A 7,439-nucleotide genomic window follows, 5' to 3' on the forward strand; every position below is an offset into this window, starting at 1 on the left:
GCAGAATAAAAACTTCTCTTTAACCCCACTTTTGTGTGTCCTCTTCTCCTTACTGCGACCTGACTCATGGCGACTCCTCCTTGGGTTTGAGAGGCAGTATCACTACGGAAGTAGATTCCACCATCTTCTGAGGAGTGACTGGTGGGTTTGAACCGCCAGGCTTCTGGTTAGCAATCAAGTGCCTTAGGCACTATGCTACCAGGGCTGATGTTTTTCTCTTCTTTTTTTTTATTTGTTTCTTTTAATGAGGCCTGGACTTTCTTCTCTCAAGTTCTGACCCACCCCTGTAATTTAACGATCTGTTTATTAGAGTTCAGTTGGCAAATGTGGTATATTGAATCCTGGGCTTATAGAGAATTTTATCTTATTCTTTATAGAAATACTACAGATTGCCCAAATCCAAAAATCAGCTTTCAAATGGAAGAAATCTAGGAACTGATGTCTAGCCAAAAAGATACATATTTCTTAAACAGTTTTGACAGGAGAAATTAAAAAAAAAAAAAAAAAACAAAAAACAACAGTCTTTAATAAAATTGAAAGTGATACATATTTGTAAAGATGTGTGTGCTTTTTATTCTTAACATCAACTTTAAACTGGGGTGAATACTGACAGACTCCTCAAATCTTCCTTGTATCTATTAGCTTGGAATCCAGACTACTTTTTTAACCTTTGAAATTATTTTATTTGACCTCTATTTTGTAACTACTGTGCACAGAAAAAACAAATATTACTTTTTTATCTTTCAAAAATCACATCATATGAGAAATCAATAAATATATGAGCATTATTGCTTATATGGGAGCTCTGGTAGCATAGTGCTTAAGGCATTTGACTGCTAACCAGAAAGTTGGTGGTTCAAAACCACCAGCCACTCCTCGGAAGGAAGATTGGGCGATCTACCTCTGTCCATAGTTATAACACCTTGGAAACCCAAGGAGGGGTCGCTATGAGTTGGATCCAATTCAACAGCAGAGTTTTTTTTTTTTTGTTTTTTGGTTATTGCTTATATATTAAATCTAGCAATAAGTAACACATAGTATTCATAAAAAGAATTGTGAAATTTTTACATTAGCGTTACAATGTAGTAATGACAATAAGCAAAGTAGATTTATAAATATAAATATTTGAAGATTACAGTTGGAACTCTACCTGAATTAAATAAAAGAGGGAGGGGGTCTTTAAAAAGCTTAATTCCTAAAATTGAAAAGTAATACATGTGCAATTGCTGGTTAATTTAAGATACTATGTGGCAGATGGTAAGTATACTTATTAATAAACTATTAGTCAATAAAATAATAGCATCTTTAGAAGAATTAGAATTGAATGTCAGGGGAAAGGAATGCTTCCATTTGCAAATTAAAATGAAAAGGAGAAATAATAATAATAATAAAATGAAATGCTTTTTGCAATCTTCTATGGATGATAATTATATTAAAAAACAAAGAGAACAACAGTGAAAGTTTACGATTTAATGATGTTTAAAACAACATAAAGGGTAAAATAAGTAGTGTTTAGAACAGGTTTAAATGGCACATGTTGAAGTGGAAAATCTCACATTATGATGATTATTAATTGTGGCAAAAAAATAACTATAATTTGTAGAGAACGAAATAGTTTGAAGTCCTTTTTTTATAATCTAGTGATGTGATTGTCACTATAATCTTAATTTTGAGTCCTAATTTACAGGTGTGGAGAAGTGATTACTTTATGCAGGAGCAGCAGGCTGTGTTCAGGGCAAGAAATCCAGTGGGTGCAGAAGTTCGGCAAGCGCTGTGAAGGGTGGTGGGGAAATTGGCAAGAAAGGAGGCTGGAGATACTGACAGTGACCAGCTCTGAGTACTTCAAGGCCATCCTAAGGTGTTTGGTTTTTATTGTGAATGGAATTCAAGTGTTTTAAGCAAAGCAGTGAAGTTACTAGTTTTATGTATTGAATTATTACTTTGACGTTTTTATGATGCAGGATAAGCAAGTAGAGCTTACAGGGAGAGTAAGGCATATTGGACAAAGCAAGTCATGTAAGGGGAAATTCTCATGTTATAGGCAAGAAATGGTGAAGTCTTAGAATAAGAAACTGTCAGTGGAATTCAAACAATGGAATCCATAGAGTTTGGAGGGAGAATAAATGGAATTTAATGACTGATTAGATGTGAGAAGTGACAGAGAGGTAATTGTCAGGGGATCTTCCAGATTTTGGGTTTTTATGATGAGTGTCATGTATCAGGATAAGAAATACAGGAAGAAATATGACTTTAGGGAGAAGATAGAGTTCATTGTCCCTATGGACATATATCCATATGGAATGTGAGTTATCTCTTGGTAGAGAAGGACACTGGATAATAATGTTTGCATGTATGAAGTTCAGAAAGTGTTAGTTTCATGAAACCAGGTTAACTTAATGGCCTCATGAAAATAAGATGTCCTATGGGCTCTTCTGTTACTTGCCCTCAAATCCATTGCAAATCATGGGGATACCATGTCTGCAGAGTAATTCTGCTCCATAGGGTTTTCAAGGATGCAAAGTTTTAGAAGAAGATAATTAGGCCTGTTTTCTGAGTTACCTTCGGGTAGGTTCAAATCACCAAACTTTCAGCTAGTAGACAAGAACTTCACCGATTGCATAACCCAGGAATTCCCTTCCCTATGTCCTACATGTTGTTGTTGTTATGTGCTGTCAAGTCAGACCCGACTCATAGCAACCCCTCCTTGGGTTGCCAAGGCAGTATCACTATGGATAGATGACCAAAATAATTCTAGAGCGCACAGTCTTAGAACTACCAAAGGTTTTATTTACACTTCAATTCAACATAATTATATATTTAATTACCTATATAGGATTACTATACACATGCTTTGTTAACATAACAAAGAAAACAATTTCTATCACGAGTAATAGTGAAAATGTTACTGAATTTAATAAATTTACAGAGAATGTGCCTTAAATGTCTATACATTTATTTTCTTTTAAAATCTCAATAAGAAAAAATAACTATAAAATATATAATACAACAGTGCGTTTTTACTTGTGGAAAGTTGAAAGATACTAATTAATATATTTATTCTTTAGATTTTTGTGGTACCTTTTTACTACCCAATGAATATTTAATGATAGGTATATTTAATAAATAATTGCTAAACAAATAAAGCCCGATGCAGTGGTTAATGCATTTGGCTGCTAACCAAATTGTCAGTGGTTCAAATCTACCAGCCTCTCCATGTAAGAAAGCTGAGGCAGTCTGCTGCCATAAAGACTTACAGCCTTGCAAACCCAGTGTGGATTGCTATGGGTCAGAATCAGCTCTATGACAGTGAGTTTGGGTTTTGGTTTGAAGCAAATAAAGATTCTGAGGATGGTGTGGGAAATGGGCAGTGTTTTGTTGTATTGTACACAGGGTCACTCTGAGTCAAACTCACTCCCTGTCACCTAACAACAACAAATCAAATGCATATTCACTAAGAAAGACTAATAGGGAATATTACCTAATATTGACATGTGTGTCCTTGGAATTTTATTTTTTCCCTGTTTTGGGAGCAAACAATTTTAGTGCTACTTTGTATGTTCAATATATATACTTCTTAGTTTGAGGGCTATGTGTGTAATAAGATCATGTGGGTTGCTGATGAGCACAACCTAAACAAATAAGAGAAATTAAAATGCATTTAAAAACCTGATGGTCACATAAAATTTGGTTAAAAAAAAAAAATTAATTATTGAGTTAACTGTAGTCCAAAATTTGACTTCAGGCAAAATGAAGGGAGTAATAAATAGTCTGCATGTACTTTATTTTTGTGGTTTAAAACATTTAAGCTTCTATTGTGGATGATTTGAGGCAGAGAGGAAATTGGAATATTAGATATAGTTATAAAGACACCACTATAGAGGTTGATGGAATTACTGAAGCAGAGAAGATGATGGTGCAAGAAAAAGAGGAGGAGGAGGAGAGAAAATAAGGAGCAGGAGAAAGAAGAAGCAATTGGGGATAACACTGATAAATGAACTGTATTTACTGGCCGAGACAACAGTTAAATGATAGTGAATTCTAGCATAAAGAAAGTGGGCTCTTGTTAGTAAGTTAAATAAGAAAATTAGCATGAAATAGAAGCAGTCAGGACACAGACTGGTGGTGTTGAAGTCACTTTGGAAATGCTGTCTATTCTTCATAGGTGTGTGGTGTATGAATGACCAGATAGATAAACAGCTCTTCCTGCTATGGCATCTTAAAGGCAGGTTAGACAGTAGCTCTCCAGGTTCTTCCATTTTACTAGCTGAGTGACATTGATAAAATTACACAGTGACTCTGAGTCTCCATTTTCTCATCTGTAAAATAGAGATAAAAGTACTTACGTGTTTTAAACACTGAATGAGTGAATATATTTGAAAGTGCCTGTGGCATGTCAGGTGCTCCATAAATGGAAACCCTATCTTTCATAAGAAATATTACAATCTGGGCAAGCCAAAAAGTAGATTAGTTGAAGAAACAATTGTTGTTGTTGTTGTTGTTATGTGCCATCGAGTCGGCCCCGACTCATAGCGACCCCTCCTTGGGTTTCTGAGGCAGTATCACTACGGAAGTAGATTGCCCCATCTTCCTTCTGAGGAGTGGCTGGTGGGTTTGAGCTACCAGAGCCCCTGAAGAAACAATTAAGATCTCTAAAAGGTGGGAAATGTGACTGTTGACAAAGCATAGCTGAGTTGGGCTTATAGTATATGCTGACTTTTAATTCAGTCAAAATGAAAAACACAGCTTTGCTGTATAAAACCATTTCACTCAAACTCTCTGGGGCTAATAGTCTTACTCAAAGCAAAGCAAAAAAAAAAAAAAAAACTGATGTCCTCTCTTTCTCCTTCACTGAGAAGCTAAAGCAATTACAAGAGAACTTCCAAAAGCTCCCCCTACTATATGTACCTAGCTCCTTGCACCTGTGCTCACAGACGCTCTTCTCTCCTGTTGCTACAGATACACTGCATTCCTAGTTAAGATACATCATTTTCATGTGCATTCCAATCAATATCTTTCAAACTCTAGTATGCATAAAAATTACCTGTACTGATTGTTGAAACCCAGGTTCCTAGATCCGACCCCCAGAAAGACAGACTTACTAGCTCTAAGGTAAGGCCAAAGAATTTGCACTTCTTGAAAGCTTCGAGGGGATGCTAATGTTGACATTTTGGACCACCCTTTTAGAAACACTGCGCTAGATTACATACCTCTCATCTACTCAAAGATGACTCTCTAATTTTTATCTTTCTGTCCTACGTTAATAAATTTTCCTCTTCAATGAATCATTCTCAACAGCATACAAGCAACTTTTTGCTGTTGTTAGATGTCATTAAATGGATTTCAAATCATAGCAACCCATCTTACAGAGTAGAACTGGCCCAGAGGGTTTCATAGACTGTAATCTTTGTAGGAGCAAATTGCTAGATCTTTCTCCCACAGAGACCCTAGGTTGGTTTGAACTACAACCTTTTAGTTAGCAGCTGAGTGCTTCACTGCTGTGCCACAAGGGCTATCTCCTATTTTATACAAACAAAACTTATGGCTTTGATACTACTTTCTCTCCAACCAATCCTCTCCTTGTTATCTTTCTTTTACAGCTGGCTTAACTTCTTAGAGGCGTTGTCTATAGTTTCTACTTTCAATTTTTCTTCCTAATCAAGTTTTTGTCTATACTGCACTTTTCTGATACTGTTTTCATCAAGGCTAGCAATGACCCCAAACTGTTAAGTTTAGCAATCATTTCTGTCTTTCTTCACCTATGAGCAATATTCAGCGTAATTTTACTCCCTCCTCCTTGAAATAATTTTCCCACTTGGCTTCCAAGATACCATACTCACCTAATTTTTCTCCTTACTTTCTGACCTCTCTTTCTCAGTCTCTTTTGCAGATTCTTCCTCATCTATATGCAAATGACTGTAAATTCATTTCTTCTTTGCAGACTTCTCTTATGAATTCAAACCTGTATATCCAATTATCCTCTTGGCATCTCCACTTGGATGTTTAATAGACATCTTAAATTAAACATGTTTGGAAAAATTGAGCTACTGCTATTCCACAACACAAAAGAAAACAGAACATTAAAAAAAATAGTATGAATGTGCACATATGCACACAGACACAGACATTCCTATAATCTTGCCCATTTCAGTTAATGGCAATTCTATCTTTTACCCTTTCAAGGTCAAATTTCACTTTCAACTTTAATTTATTTCTCATTTTCTCACATCTCTTAATTCCATCAGTAAGTTAACTCTCCACTTTCAAAACATATCCAGCATTCAACTATTTTGTCTCCTCACCCACTGCCACTGTCCTGTTCCAAGCCACCATAATATCTCATCTAAATTTTACAAAAGTCATTAATATTGATTCTATACTGCTTCCATTAATTTTTAACACAGGAACCAGAAAAAGTCTGTTAAAATATAAGGCAAATCATATTATTCCTCTGCTAAAAACTCTTCAGTAGATTGCCATCTCACTCACAGTAAGAGTCAAAGATTTTAGTAACACCTGTAAGGATGCCCATTGCCTGGACTACTCTTTCCTCTTGATCTAATTTCTCACAACTTATCCCTTTGTTTACTTCATTGGAGCCATTCTGGCCTCTTGGCTATTCCTCAGAGTTTCAAAGTAGTCTTTCTCCTCAGGGCTTTTGCACTTGCTGTTCTCTTTACTAGAATTCTCATCCCACAAATATCATCCCATTTTTATTCAAATATCACTTAAGAAAATCTTTAATGACCATGCAATTTGAAATTTCTACCCACCAGCCACTCCTCAGATGGAAGCTTGGGCAATCTGCTTTCGTAGTGATGCTGCCTCGGAAACCCAAGGAGGGGTCGCTGTGAGTTGGTCCCACTCAACGGCATATAACAACAACAACATTCTTGTCATCTGGATACTCCCTACTGTCTTTTCTTGCCTTACTTCTTTTCCCTTAGAAAGTATTACAGATTAGGATGTTCCAAATTTTATTTATTCATCTTATTTGTTACCTGTTTCCCCTGCAGAAAATAAGTTTCTTCAGGGCAGGAATGTTGTCTCTTTTCTGTTGTTCCCCCCCACACTAAGTTTTCCTCAAAACTTAGAAGAGTTCCTAGCACAAAGTAGGTTCAACATAAATATTTATTAAATGAATGAATAAATAAATGTGTTAGTATTTTGGTCTTGGTCTTACTTCAATTTTAAAAAAAACAAACAAAATACTGTTTTTCTGAGGGAGATTGCAATAGTCTATTCTTGCAAAAAGTGCCAGGGTAATTTATTGAACCATGGCATTTTGCAAATGTGTTTTTACTTCTGCATGATGGTGTTCACATGAAAGAAGGCTACTACAAAAATGTTGAAGCATTGTGCTTCTGGTTAAGAATGTCTTTTCCTTCTAAATTCTAATTTAAAACAGAAGCCCTCTCGGACTAGGCCAAGAGCTACTGACT

The sequence above is a fragment of the Orycteropus afer genome, unplaced genomic scaffold (assembly GCF_000298275.1).
Source record: "Orycteropus afer afer isolate SDZICR_OR568_19922 unplaced genomic scaffold, OryAfe1.0 scaffold00033, whole genome shotgun sequence".
NCBI lineage: Eukaryota > Metazoa > Chordata > Mammalia > Tubulidentata > Orycteropodidae > Orycteropus > Orycteropus afer.